Source organism: Camelus ferus, chromosome 8 (assembly GCF_009834535.1).
Source record: "Camelus ferus isolate YT-003-E chromosome 8, BCGSAC_Cfer_1.0, whole genome shotgun sequence".
Taxonomy (NCBI): Eukaryota; Metazoa; Chordata; class Mammalia; order Artiodactyla; family Camelidae; genus Camelus; species Camelus ferus.
In genome coordinates this window covers 46,250,429-46,268,752 of record NC_045703.1, presented here as the reverse complement: position 1 = coordinate 46,268,752, position 18,324 = coordinate 46,250,429, and positions in this window count along the sequence as shown.

The following is an 18,324-nucleotide window of genomic DNA, read 5'->3' as shown; positions in this document are numbered from 1 at the left end:
AGTGATGGCTATGTTATAGAGAACCTTTTATTCTCAGTTAAAAGTAGAATTTTAAAAATTACGTTTCGTGGCGATATCTTTTCCCATCTAATTTTCCCGATATTAAAATGGTGAGGACAACCCATAATAGTACCAACCACTGGAAGCACCTTCTTCAGCTAGAGACACAGGCAGCCTTCAGACACCCCAGGACAGAGCCCAGCCTGCTGCAGCATCCTTGGGAGCAGCAGTGGCGCCTTGCGCTCCCAGCCCCTGGAGATGGGGCGTGCCACACCTGCAGGAGCAAAGATGGTGCCCTGCTGGGAAGCTAGGGGTGCACCAACAGAGAAGAAAGAAGGTGAGAGGGACTAGGGGAAAATTCTTACTTTCATATTTCATAAATTCATATGACATCATGACTCCAGACTTAGCCCAAGGTCCAATTATTCTCACAACAGGATGTCTGTCTTCTTAAATTATCTTATATCTCAAATTGTGTTAAATAATTATGCAGCTTTTTATCTGAGCTAACATATTCACTAGCCAATTTGAGATTATATAAATAAGCCCTTATCTTGAATATTACACATGCCTTCACTTGCCTCCAACTTTGAAATAATGCTCCTAAAGACTGCTCTGGAGCTTCAAACAAATGATTATCCTTTCACTTCCTTATTCTAAGTCTCAACAAGGTACTGAGATGGAAACCCAGATAGCGATTAGGAGGGGAGTAACAGGAGGAGCCTGAATTCTGTGTGCTTGGGGAAGCAGAACAGCATGGTTCAGGGCTTGTATTAATTTGCAGGGGCTGCCATTAAAAAGTATCAGAAACTAGGTGGCTTGAAATAACAAACATCTATTGTCTCACAGTTCTGGAGGCTGGAAGGCTGAAATCACAGTGTTGGCAGGGCCACGTTCCCCCGCAACCTGTAGGGGAGGGTCCTTCCTACCTCTTCCTAGTTAACGGCAGTTGTCATCAGTCCTCAGCTGGTGGAGGCATCGCTCCAATCCTCCCTTTTCCCAGGGCTGTCTCCCCTCTGACATGTCTGTCTCTGAGTCCCGCTTTCCCCTTTTTATACAGACACTAGTCAGATTGAATAATCCCCTTGAATTGAATCAGCCCATTTAAAAACCTCATTTTAACTCGATTACCTCTCTGAAGGCCCTATTTCCAAATAAGATCAAATTCTGATACTGGGGGTTAGGACTTCGATACATCTTTTTGGGAGAACACAATTCAACCCATAGCAGGGGTGTCAATGAGTACGAAGCAAAAAAAATCTGAATTGCAAACAAAAAGTATCAAGAACCAGCCATACTACTTCAAAAACACTAGGGAAAGAAAATGAAAGCAGACAATTTCTAAATGGATGTGGATGACAAGGTTAAAAACATGAAATTGTGTTTTAAGAGCTGCCAGTAGATTAATACCATATAGAATAGGGAAAGGTTAGCTGCTAAAAAAATAAATAGGGTAACACAAGGGAAGAAAGAGAGCGGCAAAGGTGAAATTCACCTGCCTCACACCTTTACATGGGGCTGGTCTGGGTGATTGCTTAGTACGTGTAGTGAAAAGTCAGTTTAAGTTTACCCTCAGTTGGTTAAATATCAAATTACGTTTGTGCCACGTGTTATAGGTTGACACTTTACATTTCCTTTTGAAAGGAGGTTTGAGATATTGACATCTAAATGGAAATCATAGACCTGAGTCCCAGAATGAGTATGGCCCTGCCAACACCTTGAATTTGGACTTCCAGCCTCCAGAACTGTGAGGGAATACATTTCTGTGGTGTTAAGTCACCTACTTTGTGGTGATTTGTGCAGCAGCCGCAGGAAACTGATACACAGTCATGTCCTTATGTGGTTTTGAGGGAAGTCAAGGTGCCACTCTTACTATGTCAGTTCTGATGGCCCAAGGTTGGGTTGTAAGACTTCCGCACAATTTAGCTTGTAGTCACACTGTTGGACCTCTGTGCATATGAGATACCTGATACAAACAGACAAAAAAGAAAGCAAATCAGGTAACAGTCATGAACTCGAGGAATATTCATGGAGCACCTACTAGGTGTTCGAGGTCCTGGAGACAGCCATGGATAAAGTGGTTAAAGTCCCTGCCCTCAGGAAGCTTACTCTCAAAGGAAGGGCCCAGAAAATTAGCAAATAGACAGATGGAAAATGAATACACCAGGCAGGAATAGGTGCATCACAGTACAGCAGGACGAGGGAGGGATAGGGCGGGAGGGCTGGGAGCTGTTTGAAGTAAGACGGTCAGCGAAGGCCTCTTTGAAGAAATGATCTTAGAGCAGAGACCTGAAAGAAGTGAGAGTGAGCCATGCACAGATCTGTGGAAAGTCATTTCCAGGAGGAGAGAAATGCAGGTGACAAGATCTTGTTTGAGTCACACCAAGAAGGCCAGTGTGGCTGGAGGCCCGAGCCCAGGAGGGAAGTCAGAGGTGATGATGATACAGACTCAGATGCAGTAAGGGCTTTGGCTCCATTCTGAGTGTGGCAGGCAGGGTATCAGCTCTGTCTCTCTAGCAAGAGTCGTTTGCAGGTAACCGCTCCCCCTTCTCTGGCAGATCACCTCCTCCCGACTGCGGAAACAGAGGTTAGTTACCACTCCTTGTTCCCAAGACCTTGTGTCCAATTCACCTGGACCAGACATGGCGTCCCTGTATCCCATGCCTTGGAACCCTTCCAAGGGCCTGATTTCTTTCCAGCAGGGGTCTGAAGAAGCCTGATTGTTAAGTGAAGCTTCCCTCTCACCTACTGATTGTAGGGTTATTTAGCAGCTGGGAGCCAGAACAAAAATTGTGAGTCAGGCTTTGAATCCATTTTCTTAGAATCTAAAATGCCCCAAATGAATGGATGACAGAATTCAGAAGAGAGTAAGAGATAAAGCAAGAGGTTTCTGGAACATGAAGCTACGATGTTTTTAACAAGTTTGGCTCCACCGTTCTAGAAAAGGCTACAACAGGCCGTGGCAGTTGTCCTGACCACTGACCTCAGGGAAGGTAACCCAAACCCTTTCTGAGAGGACCATAGAACCCAATCGAAAGATGAAACCATTTTCTATCATAACCAATTAATCAAATTATGTCTACAAATAGGAAACTTGTATTAGCACATTTATTTAGCATTCAATAAATATCCACTAAGCATGGACACCTTTAGACACAAAGCAATGAAAAAGAGAAGTTTTTCTTGCCATTCTGGTCATGCAAAAAATTACTGGAGAGGAGAGAATTATGTTTGTCTCATTTGGGTTAAAGATCCGAGACAGGAGATGCCACAGGACCAAGTCAGATATGAAACTACTATGTATGATTTGAGGAAGGAATTTTAAAAGATACCATGTTCTGAACACAAACTGCCTGCCACCCTCCTCCAGCCTAGAGGTTGGAGAGTCCAGGAAGATGGGGAGAAAGTCTGGGAGTCTGGTGGTTAATGGTCTGCACAACATATCCCTAAAGAAGGGGCTTCTTCTCCCTACCTTAAGCCACTGGATCCTGGGGAGTTTGATGAGTGTCCATGAGCACTGAGTGTCCCCCAAGGACTGGTGTCCAATCAGTATCTGATGAATGTGAAAGGCAGAGGTGAGCTGGCCAGCTGCTCTCATACTGGAGCAAAGAGAGGGCAGTGCATTGGAAATGATACATGAGTGTGTCCTTGCATGTGGGCCACAACAGAGGGCCTGTCCAAACCCTTACCAAAAAATGGACCTCACTATGCTCAGAGGCTAAGGAAGAAACCACTGGTGAGCAGTCAGAGGAATACAATGTCCCACACAGGGAATGCAGCTGAGACTCCCCCAGTGATTGGGGAGATTGTCCCAGGACAGAAACAGCTTCAAATAGCTCCCAAGTCCAGGTAAAGCCATATGGTTAAGCCTTTTCCTTCTCCTTTCTCCCTCTCCTCCACACAATTCTGAACTGGCAGGGTCAGAAATAGAGGTAGCAAGAAGGGGTGAGGTAGAGGGCCAGCTGGGGAAGAGCGGAAGAGCCCCTCTCCCACTGTTCGCAGCCAGCCTGACCGGGGAGAGAAGGGGAACCTCGAATGGATTTCAACCATTTCACATTCTAATTACTGAATGGAGGTTGTGATCAGAGATGTCTGTGGTTTTCTTTAACGTAAGTAGGACTTGTCTTAAATTTGTCAGACAGAGGAAGATGCAAAACCATAGAATTTCACAGGATAGTGGGAGATAAATAATAAAGCTACTTTTGATTAAACCCATGGATTTTTTCTGCTCCATTTATGGTGATATCAGTAGTCAATTGTAACAATCTCTTTTCTTTTTCTATAATTGTCCCTGTCCAACAGGAAAAAAAAAACAAGCTTAAATATTTATTAATCTATATGATTTGCCTCCATTTCCAACTATTAGCTGGAGTCCACTTGACTTTTTTCTTTTAAAACATCTTTATTATGATATGATTCCTGTACAGTAAACTACACAATCTTCAGATGTACAATTTGATGGATTTTGATAGATATATATACACCAATGAAACCACCATCACAATCAAGATAGCTAACATTTCCATCACTCCCTAAGAGGTGCAAATTTCAAATTCCCAATTTATCCCTTCCCACCCCCTTTACCCCTGGTAACCATAAATTTGTTCTCTATGTCTGTGAGTCTGTTTCTGTTTTGTAGACAAGTTCATTTGTGCCCTTTTTTTTGGATTCCACATATAAGCAATATCATATGGTATTTTTCTTTCTCTTTCTGGCTTACTTCAGTTAGAATGACAATCTCCAGGTCCATCCATGTTGCTACAAATGGCATAATTTTATTCGTTTTCTTTTATGGCTAAGTACACTTGATTCCAGTATTGCCAGAATATGGCCATTTTGGGAAGATCATGTTTTCACCTAAGTCGGCAAATTATTTTGTAACACAATAGCACTTAAGAAAAGAATCCTAATGAAATGCAGCTATCTGTTTAAGGATTTGAATCCAAATTCCAACTTTTCTATATTAAATTAGTGTATTATACTAATGACTAGTAATTATAGCTGCCATTTAGTCTATGTTTTCTAAGTCACTTAGATAACTAATCTAGATTGACTAATTTGGTTCTCAGAACAGCTTATGAAATCATAATTATTAGGTTATCTCTGTTATGTACATGTCTGTATGCGGGTGTGCATATTCTTGTCAGTGGGTAATACAACGGTGTACACACACAAAAAGATTATTCCTCAAAGACCATCCACGTTCATTGTGTACTCTGTATATTTCTTTTCTGCTGACTCACCTCTACTGAGGAAGCATTCAACTTTTGATGGAAACAATTCTTTTTTTGTGCTTAACTGTCATTAGTTTATATAATATTTAACTGCACCTTGTATTATTAAAGGAACAAGTACAATAAGCTTAGTTCAGGTTTAGTAGCAAACACAGCTGACTGGCAATCACACACCCTAACACACGGAAGAAATGTGAGTCCGCTAGCTGAGTGTCTCACTTCCGTGTGTGTCCATCAGAAGTTCGAACAGAGGGAGCGCTGAATGTCAGTTCATCCAGCAAGTCAGTTGAGAGGAAGTCATTTAAGAGTCAAACATCTTTCTCCCGAAAATATTGTTATCTATTTTCTTTTGGTGTTTGCCCCACCTCCAGGAGTTCAGCTCCCTGAAACACTCCACCTCTCCAAGAATTTCAGAGTGTCTCTGTGGGGATATTTCACGTGTTTTAATGAACAAGTCTCATCAGTTAACACACATATGTAACAGAACCCAAATCATGTATGTACGGCTTGATGGATTATTATAAAATGAACACCTCTGGTTATCTGTGTAACCAGATAGAAAGAAGAGACTATCACTGGACACCCTGTACCCCACATCACTACCTCTCCCTGTGCCCCACAGGTAGGCATTCTCCCTGTCAGCTTGTGTAAAATATTGTGAAGTCTATACAATGAGATCTTAATTTCAGTTATTAAAATTTCAGTTTCACATTTCCTTTTGATTTCTAAACATAGTCTTCTGGTCCTCTACTGAAATTCTCCACCATATCTTATGATTTCTGGAACTTCCTAATCACAGATAGTTTAAATGCTGTACCTGAGGATTCCAAAATCTATATCTTCTGTGAGTCAGTTTGTATTTTCTGTTGATTGTCTTGGCATTTTTATCATTTCATCTTATTTCCTATATGCCTGATACTTTAAAAAATTTAATGTCAGATATTGGGTATGAAAAAAATATCTAAGTAAAATGTAAGGTTCTCCATAGCGCTCTTCCTTCTGGCAAACATAGATCACCTTAATCTAATCACAGAATGAAATGTTTTGAAGCTGGGTCCCAGTCATTGTCAGGGCTTCTCCATCTCCAGTTTTTCCTGTTCCCAGTGTATGGCACTTTTCAAGTTCCATCTGAAATCTCGGGTCTGTCCTCCTTGGCAGATTTGGAATCCTTTTATTCACACTGCTGTCTCCTAAGACACATAGAAGTTCCAGTATCACGCTTCTCACCACTGCTCGTGAACTGGCAAATGCCATGAACTGTGAAGTTTGGGGCTCACAGTATTGTGCCTTTGTTCTCTCTGAGACTTTGGCCCCCGAAGCCGTAGCCACCTTGGTAGGTCTGTAATGCTTTCAAGGAGATGTCTTGTAATATTTCATCTAATGTTTCTAGTTATTCTTGGAAAAAACTGACAGAGGAATAAAAATAGGCCTACTGTTCATGATCTCTCATAATTTTTCTCAAAATCCAATTTTTCTAGGGTTTAAAAGCAGTTTTTATACAGTAAATTATACTTACATTGAATCCTGACTATTCATGTCATGGTTCTGTCCTCATTGGAATTGGTTTTAAAAAAAAAAGCAAAAATTCTATTATTGATAGCATAAACCCTTATTTGGGAACTTCTGTTCCTTTCTCCCTCTGGAGTTCATTTCTCAGCTGCTTGTTCCAGTGCACTGGCTGCAAATGATTAGGTTTAAGGGTTAAAGGAAGAGCAGACTTAAGGATCTACTCAGTTTCCCAATGGGCAGGCGAAGACTAGTCATTCCTCACGCTGCCACTGTTCTTGATTAGAAGCTTCACTAATACACCCTCTGGTGTGAGCCTTCAGGCACTTTCCGAGCTATGCCAGAGCTTTAAACCAAGCATTAGGAATGGCCTTGAACTGATCAAGTTCAAAGCAAAAAATACTCCCTCATTCTAAACTAAAGAAGGGCCAAGAAAGTGCCTCACTGACATTTTTCCTGTGCTTTGTCTTTTCCTTTTTCTGTGCTTTTTATCTCTGTCAACCAACTTTCTTTTAATTATTTGTTCCCACCAAAGTGACAGAACTGGGTTATTCCAAATTCTAGGCAGCCGATAAAATAGCCCTTGTGCAAGCCAGGGAAGGAAAGCCTTTGAATCCCAGGTGCTTTCAATAGAACAAAATTAACATTCAGGGCTGCACTGAGCTAGATAGTGTGCCCCTTTCAGTGAGCAGAAAAGTTAGGGTGTTTATTTATAGCTCTTTGAAAAGAGCAGTGTCCATTTCTGACCAAAAAAAAAAAGTTCTCTTTCCTACTTGACATATTTTTCTTTTAGATAATTACTCTTTCCTAAATTAATATTGATTTCTGGTTAAGGCATGTGTGTAAACTCAAATGTCAGATGACGTGTCAAAATTATTTAATGTAGCCATAAATTATAAGAATAATCTATTTTACTTAATTCAGCATACTTTTATTGAGCTTTTATAGTAGTCAAGTCATTTTTCTAGAAGGTTCTGAAGGCTGCAAACACAAATAAAACAATTCTTCATCTCAAAGAGCTTACATTATAATAACATGAGACATAATTGAAATAACATGTAGGAACAAAGGGTTACAGCATGGAAACATTATTTTTGTTAGGTAACAGAAATCAAGGATGTAGGAAGTAGAATTCGAGCTAGATCTTAAAGGGTAGGTGGGGTGTCACTAAACATATCTTCAGAGCCATTTTTCCATGAAGCAGTTCCTAATGCTTCCTGAAGTACAGTTGACCTGCCTCCGCTCCCCATACAACTTCATTTATGCCCTACTCTTTACTGAACATATTATCTGCCCCTAAGACCCCTAGAGTGGTTACTAGCATGTCTCATCTAACTATATTGTAAGCTTCTTAAGGGTTCTCCAGAACATGGCATGGGCTAGGACTATTCCAGCCTAGATTAAACATTTATAGACACCTGTTTAATTAATTAATTAATTAATGGAGAAATTTAAAAGAGAGGAGAGTAAAGATTCTAGTTTCACAGTATTTTATTACAGATTCCCAGAAGATAAATTCAGATTACGCATTAAATTCACCTGGAAAGCTTTTGTGAAAAAGATTTTATTATGAAAAAATTCAAATATTTCAAAAAAGACCGAATAGTACAATGAAGCCCCTTGTATTCATCACGTAGTTTCAACAATTACACAGTCATGGCTAACTGCATTTCATCTAAACTTTCGCACGATCCATCCCTCTCCTCCATATTATGTTAGTATTATGTTAGCAAATTGAGGAACTTTTTAAAAAAATGCTGGTGCTTAAATATTCCAATTTAAATGGTTTGGAGTGGGGTTTAGGCCCTTCAGAGGATTTAATGTGCACTGAGGATTGGGAACAGTAGGTCTAGAATAGTCTGTAGTTAGAGTGCCCGAGTTAAATTTCAGTGTGAACTCGACAGTTGGTGAATTTCCTTATCTGCCCAGCGGGGGGGTGGAAGAGCAGTCTTACCTGTTGTACAGAGTTTGGATTTTACTCAGAAGTTTATCATCACCACCACCATCATTATCATCATCCTGGACTGAGCTGTGGTCTTTATTATTAATTTCTGGGATGGGAAAGCTAGACACTGAGCAAATTAAATGACTTAGTTTAGCATGCATATTCCAGTAACACTGAAAGTCAAACAATTAAACCAAGATTCCCCACTTTCAGGAAATACCTTTGATTTTTCCATGATGTTTACAATTATTTCTAGTAAGCAAATTAGTTTACTACAGTAAGCAAAAGAGTGTAAGTTAAGTGTATATAAGTGCATAAGTGTCATTGGCTAAAACACAGAGGATCAAGAAAGATTCAGCAACCGAAAGGAAAAAAGCATCTACTATACAGACAATCTCATATTCTGGATTAAAAAAAAAATTTTTTTAAAGCCATTTATTTTTGGTTCTTATTTTACCTCTTTTACTTGCCAAGATTTATTTAGTGGTAACATTTTGTTTGCTATCCCATTCAGAATTCTTAGACATTTTTTGTATTCTTTATACCTTTTTATTTATTTCATATTTTAATATGGGCTATCACACTCTGATTCAATATTTATTTGAAAAAATGATCACAACAAATTGGTGAATTAGAGTCAATTATAGATTGATGATATTAAAAGCTCAGTCTTTAAGAGAAACTTAGTCATAATTGATTCCAAACTCATAATAGGGATAGAATGACTAAATTTGTATAACATTTAATATTGCTAAATCAAGATATTTTTGAGATATTTTAATTCCAAAATAGCCCAAAAAGAGAATGTTTCCTATTTATTTCTATATGTAACCTCACTTCCAAACTACTACAAAAAGACTGTAAAATGTATTCCTCAAAAGCAGTTTTGCGCTTTTTTTTTTTTTTTTTTTTTTTTTAGTTTTCCTTTTAGAACAAGAGTCGATAAGTATTTATCAAGCATATATTATGTGGAAATTGTAATTAAGGTTCCTGCTTTTTTCTCAGTATTTTTGAAAGTCATTAAAATTTCTTATCAGTCAGTTTTAGATGACTAAGTGTTTCAGCAATATTATGGCTTTGGAATCTTGTCAGATTCAAGGATAAAAGAATTCAATTTTCACATTGTTATTTTATTCATATTTTCAGAGAGCAAGAAGGAAAAAAGCAGAGCCAAATGATGAGCAAAACGAAAAGATAGTTTGTTTACACCCCACAGCTGGGCCTTAGACTAGCATAAAGCTTTTCTTCCTTTAATTTTAATCAATAGGGGTTCTCAGAAACTTAAAATGTCCTTTAAAATGGCATATTTTTTTCAGCCTAAACATCATGGCATAATCCATGCTCCAAGTCTTTTGAAACCTTTAGGTGAAAATAGTGTGATGACAGATATTCCATTAGTGTGTGAAGCATTTTGGCGCAAATGCTCTCGTTTTGAAATGCTCCCAATGGTACTATATTCTGCTTCACATGAAGGTGGTTTTAGATACAAGAAAACAATTTAGGTGGGGGAGGTGGAGAGTGTGGATTAGCAGATGTACTAACTTTATCTCCTTGTTTAAAGCTTAAAGCAGATGAAAATATCAGTTAAAAGTCATACTCCTTTAGAATCTACTGTCAGTTGGGGAAAGTAATGACTTGAAGTGAGAATTGGTGATCCTCAAGTCACCATCAACTATGGAATAGAATATAAAGGTTTGCAAAGACTAGAATATAAAATAGAATGTAAAGGAGTCTCTCTTGGATCACCTCTTGCAAGTTTAGTCAGTGAAGTATTTCTTTTTCAAATTAGAAGAGAAGAGATTGCACAGGTGCAGGGGTGGCTTCATCAGGAAGTTAATGAAGCTGACGCTACAGCATCCCTCACGTCACCAGCCCTTTCTAAGGTCCTGGGAGAGGCTTTAACAATGTATTCAGTTAGTCTTATGCTTTGTAATATTAAGCTACTGTAACTGCAGTTGCTTAAGGTTAAACTGTCTCTTTCTATTCTGACATCCCCTTCCATTTTGAAATCCGCCGATAGTATTATTAAGATATCATTTACAAGTTCAGGGATTAGGACCTGATATCTTTGGGTGGCCATTATTCAATCTACTACAACATCCATAATGTTTTTTTCCATACCTGGATAAAATGTTTCGAAAATCAATGTTCATTAGTTAAGGTGTCGGTAAGACTTGATGGCTGAAAAGGAAAATGAATCTAAAATATGTGCAGCTTGGACATGTCAGCACTGTTGAGGGACACTGTGTACCTGTGAGAAGAAGGTGCATCCTGTCCCTGCTCGCTGACTGGCTCCCTCAGGGATGCAGATTTGTCTCTGTTCTCCATCCTCCATTTAGTAGCCCTAGAAACATTTTGCCTAATATGAAGGTTCAAGGTCTTCCCAAGAAGTAACTGCTATGACACATTCTTATAACACCTGTTAAGAGAATGAGGATTCCAGGTCGTGCGTTGTTCTTTTTAGTTATAGTTGTAGGACTTCATTATCAGCATCAAATATAAAACAATGTACATATATGTTATTTAATTGAATGTTTGTGACAGAGCATTGGATTTTAAAGCTCTTATTTGGTGTTCACTGAATGAGGGCTGCAATTTACAAAACTTCTTAGCAGCCAAAATGGTATACTGTGTATTTATAATGGGTTGAGAAATCATATTGACAGATGGATAATATAATATTGCAGTTATGTTTAAGTCTATCCTAGAAAAATGTCAGGAATTGCCTGTGTTTACACAACTTATTACAGCTGAAAGTCATAAAAGCACTTCACAAGTGTCCTGTAAGTGTCTGTGTACAGTCACCATTGATTATTTACTTTGTGTAGTTCATGGAGAGAATGTTTAAAACTCAGCCAATTTCCTTTGGTGCAGGATTTTATTAAATCATCTCCACTAAGAGATAAGGATGCTAAGGATAATTTTGATATTAGTCTGAGAGAGCATAATTTAGATGCAAATATACTATAAAGTAAGTCTTTCAGGGCTTTGCATCTCAACATAACTTCTTTGAAAGCAATAAACAAATACTTGTGCAACATTTCCCAAAGTGTGTTTCTTTTTTTTTAATTAAAAAAATACTTTTATCGAAGTACAGTCAATTACAATGTATCCATTTCTGGTGTACAGCACAATGTCCCAGTATTGCATATACATACATATATTCATTTTCCGATTTTTTAAATTTTTTTGCAAAGTGTGTCTCTTGAAAGACTAATTTTATGGTTGGTAATAAGCAAAATGTGAAAACAGAATTCTGTGATCAAGTACAAATGGAAAATGCTAAGTTAAACAACTTTCTTAATGAGGGCTTCATCTGAGACTTAAGTATAAAAATTTCATATTCGTTTTGAGTCTCCAAGAAGGTGATGGGAGAAAATGCAGTATTTCCCAAAACTGTATAAAAATGAGCCCCTCACTGAACTAGTTTTCCACAGCACACACTGGGAAATGCTGGCAAAGGGAACAGCATTTTTACCAGTTGACAATCAAGATTTTCCCCTCACTGAAGCTGGGGGCGGTTCATTTCCTGAGCTTGCTGCCCTGTGCCCCGCTAGCAAGGAGGAAGTGAGGAAGTAATCTCGGAGATGCAGACAGTGATTCCCATTTCACAGATGATGAACTGGGCCTTTCATCCCAGTGTATTCAGCTCATAATTGCAGGGTCCATGTCACACACATCAGTCTGGCTTTGAAATTTTTAATTATCCAACATTCCACTGCTTTTTGAAATGATAAAAGTGGTACCGTGATTATTTTCTGTCCTGGAAGATTTCTGATAGTTTTTAGGGAGGGTTTAAAGTGAGTTCTTCAACCTGGAGACTGAAGAATGGCACTTTTGCCATTTGAATAGCCTTTGATTGCTTTATCAGAGAACTGTTTTACTCAGATTTTTAAAGACAATTTTCCCCCTTTTATTAACAATTAGGAATAGATTTTTTAATCAATCTCATTTTTTTCCTTCCCTTTTTCAAAGTTACATTAGTGTTGGCCCTAAGCTTCAGTCACTCAAAGTGAACAAACCAAATGCTACGACACAAATGGTGAAGAGTAAGGGGAAAAGGACATCTGAACAAAGAAAACTTGTTATAGCAAGAAGAGTAAGGAAAATAAAGCTACAAAATTATGCATACAGTCATAACTTCTAAGGAGCTGAGAAAAATCCCAATGTAATAATTAACATTAAGTAGCATAGCAGGTATTAATGTCATAGGCTACAAACTGAAGTGTTTAAGGAACGTAACTGCAATTTTCTGTAATTGGACTTAACTCTTTTCTTGGCCTCCATTTCTGCTAGATGGTGGAAAACTTAACCTGGTCACTTCTGCATCAGTCAATTTCAGTAATTTCATAGCAACATGGTGTTTCTGCTATTCCTTCCTTTATAACAAACAGACAGGACCTTGTCTAAAAGCATTCCAAAGCAACTTTTTAAAAAATCTCCATGCTGGCATCTGACATCTCAGGTTGCATTCAGCCTCTCAGGAAGCAGTTTTCCACCCTGGTCATCATTTTTGAGATTTTGAAACTGAGACTCACAGCTCCTTCCATAGTCACACACAGACACATGAAACCCACAAATCCAACAGAAGTGTGCCTGACTCCAGATTCCCAACTCTTTTCTGCTGCACCTGCTCCTCCGATCAACTAGCTTGCATCCATCGCTCCATCTCCAGTTAAAATTCCCTATGCCTCTTTCTTTTTCTGGAACCCCATGCGTTGTCATAGACATAATTGATTGTGTTCTTTGTTTCAAATAACATATTTGAATCCATAAGGAACAAGCTTATTTTGAGACCCTCCATGTACCAAGTTCTATAGGAATTAGAATGTGACATGGTTCTTGCCTTTGAAAAGAAGAGGATATGTAAAAAGTTTTGGCAAATTGTAAAGCAGTGAAAATTACTTGTCTTCACTGAAACTTAACTATATTTTCCAAAGAATAAATAGTCTACTCCAGTGTGTGTCAGGATTAAATTAGATGCAGCCAATTTCTTCCAGCCATACCTCTTATTCCTTAGTCAGGGAAAAGCAATCTCACCCTGCCTCACCACCCCAACCCTTACTTCCTGTAGACTCCTCTTAACTATGGGTTCTTCCATTCCCTTGAATTAATCTTGTTAGATTCTTTGATCTGATAAACACCCTCTCTCCTTTTCAGGGAGTGGGAAGGAGTGGTGGGGAGAAGGGTAACATTTTCACTCATTTCACTTCCCTGCCATAAGTGAACTATCATCACTGTTTTACTCATCCTAGGTCATTTTTCTGGTCCATTCCCTTTAATAACTTTCTAGATCTTTGCCACTTTCTTTAAGTCCCTCGTTCAATTCTGGCCCAGACTACTCTCAGAATATGATAATTAAGGCCACTAAGCATGATGTGTTTTGCCTACAAGCTTGTCTACATCTTTGGTTCCTCCATCACTTTTACACCTAGTCACTCACAAGTCCTGCCTTCTTTTTATTGAAGTATAGTCAGTGTACAATGTTGTGTCAATTCCCGGTGTACAGCATAATGTCCCAGTCATGCACATATATACCTATATTCTTTTTCATTGAAGGTTATTACAAGATATTGAATATAGTTCCCATCTACAGAAGAAATTTGTTTATCTATTTTTATATACAGTGGTTAAAAGTCCTGCCTTTTTTACAGATCTCCCCCTCCCCTTCATCCCCACTGCTACCCTCTTAGTTCAGATTCTCAATCATCTCTCCTAACTGGCTCTTCTGTCTTCTGTTTTCCTTTTCAAGTCCACTTTTGCTACAGCAGCCTGATTAATACAGCTAAAAGAAATACAGCATCATCACTCAGCATAAAATCAAAGTTCCTTTCTCTCCCATCTCTCCAGCCACATTTTTCATTTTTGCCTTTGGAATGTGGTAATGACCATAGTTACACACCTGGAGATGACGAATGCCCTGTGACTTTGTCATGTGGTTCCAGCTCCTTGGGACATTATTGCCTGAATTAGTAACCTGATTAACTTTTCATCTTCTTTATGTTTAAGCACAGAATCACTCCTGGCATGAATTTCCTGATCCTTCAGGAAACGGGTATCCCCTTCTGTTTCTATGCTTCCCTATATAGACCTCTCTTACTGCTTCACCGTGTTGTGTTATCATTACCAGTTTACCTACCTGATCCCCTCACTAGAGCTCCATAGGAGAGAAACGGCATCTGTTTCATCTTTGCTTTCCATTGCCTGGCACTTTGTGGAAAAGGAACAGGTAAGTAACCGGAACGTTGGGAATCTTATTCTGAACCAGGCGGATGAGTAAGCTATGGGGGAGGGGAGAAGCTTTTTGGTATCCTTCAAACATATCACTACACAACCTAATTGTTGATCCTTCCTACCAGGAACTGATAGTACACAATTCTATTACATTTTAGGTTATCTCAGTGGCACAGTGTGGAAACGAACACACCGTGATAAACTCCCGCTTTGTGATGAACATCTTTTTTTCCTCCGCGAGCCGCGAGCGTGAAGAACAGAACACCTTCCTCCGTTCTGAATTGTAACATGCTGCTCCTTTCGGAAATGCTGTTCTCTTTTAGTGGAGCTGCTTCATGACTAGACCCATCACTTTCACAAGGTCATCCACAACGCAAAGGACAGGCTGAAAGCGTAATTCACAGGAGGGCAGCCTGTCGCGCGCCTGCAGGTTTGGGAGCAGTGGGGATTAGACAGACGCCAGAGTTGTTGTTAAAAACACACACAGGCCCACTGTTTTAATATTCAGAAGAAGTTAAAAAAAAAAGTCAGGTAAAATATTTATGTCTCGTGTGTTCTGAGCAAGTATCCTGAAACATATTCTGTACTAGAACATTCTTGAGGAGGACAAACAGTACTAAGAAGACGAACTGCCTTAATGCTAGTATCTACTTTACTTTTGATGATCTTCTTAGAAATGAATGTTACTGGACTACAGGGAAAGTCTGAAAGGGTGGCCCAGACCTGTTCATTTGGCCATCATGGCATGCTGATTTGTTTCACTTTTAACAGTTGTGAAATACAACATAAGAATCATGAATATATAGTTTAATAAGTAATTATAAATCAAATGCCTTTGAAACCATCTCCCAGGTCAAGAAATAGAACGTGAGCATCTATTATGAGCTGAATTGTGCCCTCCCCAAAACTCTTACTATGTTGAAGCCCTAACTCCTAGTACTTCATAATGTGATTGTCTTTGGAGATAGGACCTTTAAGGAGATAATGAAGGTTAAAGGGGCTCATCAGGGTGATGCCCTAATCCAATGCAGCTGGTGGCCTCATAAGAAGAGAAATTTTGGAGGCACAGAGATATCAAAACGTGTGCAGGCACAGAGGGAAGACCACATGAGGACACAGTGAGATGACAGCCATCTGCAGCTAAGCAGGGATGCCTCGGAAGAAACTAGACTTGCCAACAACCTGGATCTTGGACTTCCAGCCTCCAGAACTGTGTGAAAATTAATTCCTATTTTCTAAGCCACCCAGTCTGTGGTATTTTGTTATGGCAGCTTGAACAAGCTAAGACAGCACTGCCAGAAGGGCCCTTGAGTCCCCTCCTGATGACAACAACCTCCCTCTCCTGCTTTAGACACAGTCACTTGCTTGATTTACAGTCCTTGGGAAACGTGTCATCACTTTTCACTGTAGCTGTGCTGACATCCAAAAAAGTACACCTGTGCTTGCATCCCAAAAAATACAGCTTAGTTTTGCTTGCTTTTTTCAGTATTTTTTAAATTAATTTGAATTTGAATGCCCTTAGGCAAAGCATCCAACCTCTAATTCACAATATCCAATATTTTCTCTTGTCTTCCTCTGACTTGTCCTGCCACATGTATGTCTGCCACTCCTTGGCCTCAAGCCCAGCCACCTGGAATAAACCTCTTTTAACGGCCAATTATCAACTCAATAATGACAGCGCCAATGAGTCTAGCAATCACACTCCTTCATTCCCACCTGCTACAAATGCTAAATGTCAAGTTTTGGATTTTGAATTACAGTTGATATCGTTTTGAGAATTTCAAGACACCTATTGAAATAAATAGTGTCACCCAGAACTGTCATAACTCAAAATAGGAAATCGCTAGTTTAGCCAGGGCGAGCTTTATTTAAAACACAGCAAACCCTTTTCTTGCCTGTATCACTCAGGGTCCCAACAGAAAAAAGATGGACAGTCAAGTGACTCTAAATCAGGAAGACTTTATTTACAAAAGAACTCATTGTGAAAGTAGGAGAACCACAAGGAGCAGTGCAGGAACTTAAGAACAGAGAGAGAGCGAAGGCAGAGGCCAGAAAGGGAAAGAAGTGTGAAGTCCTTGAGTGTGACCTTTTGATAAGAGTCTCAGCCAGCCTGAGGCAACTTCTCAAGAAGGGAGCCAGAGAAGTAAATCTCTGTCCTTTCTCTTCTCCCACTGATCACCTTCCTGGCTCCCCAGTGACTTCTCTAACCAGAAGCCAGAGGGTCTGGGGACCTGTAGATGCAGTATATAAAGGTCTCAGGGCAGAGAACAGGAAGGTAAATCTGGAAAAGGAAATGGAATATCTCTGGCACTTTGCCTTTGGGATGGCAGTGTGAGGGAATGTTCATGTTGAATTTCCCAGACAATTCCATGTTGAAAAGTGACAGTTCTTCAGGGAGCCAGTGCTTGAGAAACATGCAATTTGCCTATCCTTCCTGGAAGTTCACAAAACCAGGTAATAATAACCAGAAAGACAAAAAGCAGACTTCTTCAGTATTTAGATATGGCATGCTTCATAGGTATCTTGCTACTGATTAGATTGTACATTTGCGTGCACTAATTTTAACATGGGATACTCCACTGCCAAATGGCAAGAACAATTAGGAGTACAATACAGAGCAATCATTCTGGAAGGATTTGAATGCTTTTTAGGAAAATGGTCATGACCCATACTCACACTTGGAACCAAATTAGCTAATCTTAAAGCATAAATTGCATCTTAAAAAAAATATATATATACATATATATATACATATATATATATACACACATATATATGGGAAAATTCAAGTGGGAATTTTTTTGTCACAAGTTCTTTTCCCAAAAGAATGGCATATCTCACTACATGTGACACAAAGGTCACCTTTATTTCTAGGCGATTTTTATTATAATGGAATATTATAAAGGTATATATATAGTAAATATATAATTAAATTATATATGATATAATAATATAATTTATAATATATATTTTTGTAATTCTATTTGTAAATTTGGTATTGGATATGAGGAAGGTCCATCTTGAAATTTAGCCAAAAGATTTTAGCTATTGAAATACCAGAGTAATTACTCAAAAGATAATCTACAAGTGTAAATACCAAGGCAAGTGATTAATTAATCTCCTACCTGTCCTCAGAGACAGTTGACATTTGTAATTCAGTAGAAGAAAAAGAAAAGACGATGCAACAAAGGATAAAATATGCCACACAGAATTCAGTTTGTTAAACAATAAACCAAATCCTTAGAAGAGCTGGGATTAGGTCCCAAATTTACCTTCATCCTTAAATTAGAACCCTTGTAAATTGCTAATGGGACATAAAATGGTGCAGCCACTGTGGAAGCAGCACGGCGATTCCTCAAAAAGTTAAACAGAGAATTAGCATATGACCCTGCAATTCTGTTCTTA